Below are 3,108 nucleotides of genomic sequence, written 5' to 3'. Positions count from 1 at the left end.
CCCAAGCATAGCGAACTTGGGTCCGGTCAAAATGGGGTGTCTACACGCAGTCACTAAGGCCTTGCTCAGTTACGAGACTTGCCTCAGAAAATGTTTGAAAAGGGGGTTAAAATCCATCAACACTTCGTTGACATCGTGTTTGGTTGCCGTCCCAGCACCAGTGTGTCCTCCCCAGCTTTTCTTTCATGTTTCTAAAAAACCCAACACAGATTCCAACCCTTTTCCGTCTTCCAATAGTGGAAAATGAGTGGAATCATTCTCTCTCTCAATTTTCTATTTCCTTTTCTTTTCTTCTCTCCACATCATTTCCTTGGGTTTTCCGAACCGAGCAACGCAACTGATTTTAGCCTATAGTGTACAATCCAAATCTATCATCTTGACTAAATAATCAATGACTTAAACCAATATGGTGACCCCACGTATTCTAATAGAGACCCTCTTGTTGGAATCAGCCAGAATTGGTGCCCAACACCTTATGATTCCCTAACCTGGTTACAAACCCACTTAAGCACGGTTCGTTTGAGATTATGGCATTCGATTGTGGCGGCCAATTGTGATTATTAATTTTGAGTCCAATAATCACAATTGGCTGCCACAATCCCAAACGAACATGGCCTTAGAAATGCAGACGAGTGATTGTAGAGTGAACTACAGGTCATAGGCCCTTCCTAGGTTACGAATCTAGTTAAGTTCTGAGAGGTTCGAGTGTTTTCGCTCCAACTTCAACAAATACAAACCGAAAAGGAAACACAGGCCCACAAAAATTAGTATGTGGGGCGAGCGTTGGAGCCGCATCTTACGACGACCACATTGCAGTCTAGTTGGAGCTGCATCTTACGACGACCACATTGTAGTCTAGGATGAACAAGTCCACAACTTAGATGGTTTTTTGCTAAGACGACTCAATTACTCTACATTTTGTGATCCTTCACATTCCACATATAACCCATTGACATGAGAAAAGAAATTGATAAAACTCAAAGTTAAAATTTGATATTTCAAGACTATGATGCAGTAGCATCACTACTCGTCTACTCCTAAAACGAATATAAATGATACCCCAAAAGGCAAATCAATCAGAAAACAACAATTCAGATCTAGTCACACAATACAATAGATTTCCACTAAACAAAAAACTACTTCATTCTACAGTTTACAAAAATAACCAAAATCAAAACACCTTAATTTATACCCATCCAAAGCCCATAAAAGCTATAGAAAAACAACAAACTCCACATGCCCATCAATCAAAACAGGAAAACAACAATACTCTAATACTACGTAAAAACAACCCAATAAAGTAGAAGACCCAATTCTAAATTAGAACAACAACCCACAAAAACTAACAGTTTAATACAAACTAAAACCAACCCAATGAAGTAGTAGAAGACCCAATTCTAAATTAAAACAAAAACCCACAAAAAACTAAGATTCAATCTCCCTTACCAGGCCCATATCCTACTAATCCGAACCCGACGAGTCGCGATCATGCCGGCTACTAATCCGAACCCGACCGAGTCGCGATCATGCCGGTCTTCCTCGCATAAGCGAAAATCCCACCAGCTTCAATAACAGGCCTAGCATCCCCAATTGGCTTCAACCCATTCTCCTTCCCAGTAGTATGATTAATCAACCTACACTCTGCAAGCTCAATAGTCACAAAATCCCCAGTAGACTCACATAACTTTCCCTCGGATTCCAACGGGTAGATTTCCCCGGTGGCGACGGAATTCCTGAAGAAAATCCGAGCATAAGACTCAGCAAGGACCGCCCTAACTTCTGCTGCTCCGAGGGCCACCGGAGCGTGCTCACGGAAGGACCCACATCCGAAATTGGCGCCGGCGATTATGATTGAAAATTGGGTTTGGGTTTGGCCTGGTTCTATGAATCGGATTGGGTAAGAGGAAGGGAGGCCAATTAGGGCTAGGGCTCCGAGTTTTTGGTATTCGTTAGGGTTTGAAGGGACTAGGGTTAGGTGTCCGGCTGGGATTATTTTGATCTGTGTCTATGTTGTCTGGGAGGAGGAAGCATTGACCATGGAAGGTGGGGGAAGGGGGAGGAGAGGTGGGGGCGGCTATGGGGATTAGAGGGGGGATGGAGAGTGTTTGAGGGAGGTTTGGAGGGGAGATGGGGTTTGAGGGAGTTTTAGGGAAATAGGGATTGGGGAGGGGTGGGGTGGGGTGGGAAGAAATGGGGGGATGGGGTGGGGTGTTTTGTAGAAGAAAGGAAGGTTGGTTTTGAAGAAGAAGCTGATGCTGATGCTGATGCTGCTAGTGTTGTTGCTGCCACCATTGCCATTGCCATGGACAGCTCTCTCTCTCTCTCTCTCTCTCTCTCTCTCTCTCTCTCTCTCTCTCTTAGATCAAGGCAACATCTCTCTCTCATATGAGATTTAGAGATTTTATATGGTGTAAGCCAGTATTTTTTCGAAAAGTACTGTCCGTGCCACCCTGTATGATAATCTAAACCGTGCACCTGATGGAACACAACTAAAATAGGTTATGACCTCTAAATCATTTACATATATAGGATAATCCTACCCAAAAAGTACCGTCCAGGCCATGCCATAGCATGATCCAAACCGTCCATTTGGTGGGCCACAACATAAATAGATTATGTCCTCAAAAGGCCATACCATAGCATGATCCAAACCGTCCATTTGTGGGCCACAACATAAATAGATTATGGCCCCCAAATCATTTGCATAGGATGATCCCAACCCTCCCATAACCTATTTATATTGTGGCCCATCAAATGGATGGTTTTGGATCATCCTAGGGTGTCACCCGAACCGTACTTTTTGAAAAATAATGGACTAAATGGGATCACACCATATAAAATCTCATTTAAGAGAGCGAAATTTGCCTTTATCAGAGAGAGAGAGAGAGAGAGAGAGAGAGAGAGAGAGAGAGATTTCAAACGATTTAATCTTGCCTTTAGGGCCTGTTTGGATACCTCCCATTTTGTATTTGGATTTGGAATTGAGTTTTGAATACAAAATGAATAGAGCCGACAGCTCATGTAGAGGGAGACAGAGAGAGAATGGGGTATTTCCTAGTGGAGGGGAGAGGTTGAGGAGCAAAGAGGGTGATGGAAACTGCCGGATCT

General features: G+C 43.4%; 1 pseudogene; it reads right to left on the bottom strand.

Annotated features, from left to right (window-relative positions):
- Positions 1-1,424: 1,424 nt before the first annotated feature.
- On the bottom strand, positions 1,425-2,304 carry LOC143887339 (3-isopropylmalate dehydratase small subunit 1 pseudogene; annotated as a pseudogene).
- Positions 2,305-3,108: the final 804 nt, after the last annotated feature.

Source organism: Tasmannia lanceolata, unplaced genomic scaffold, assembly GCF_043159265.1.
Source record: "Tasmannia lanceolata isolate RefF3 unplaced genomic scaffold, GAP_Taslan_0.1 ptg000002l, whole genome shotgun sequence".
Lineage (NCBI taxonomy): Eukaryota > Viridiplantae > Streptophyta > Magnoliopsida > Canellales > Winteraceae > Tasmannia > Tasmannia lanceolata.
This window is presented reverse-complemented; position numbering and strand designations above follow the sequence as displayed.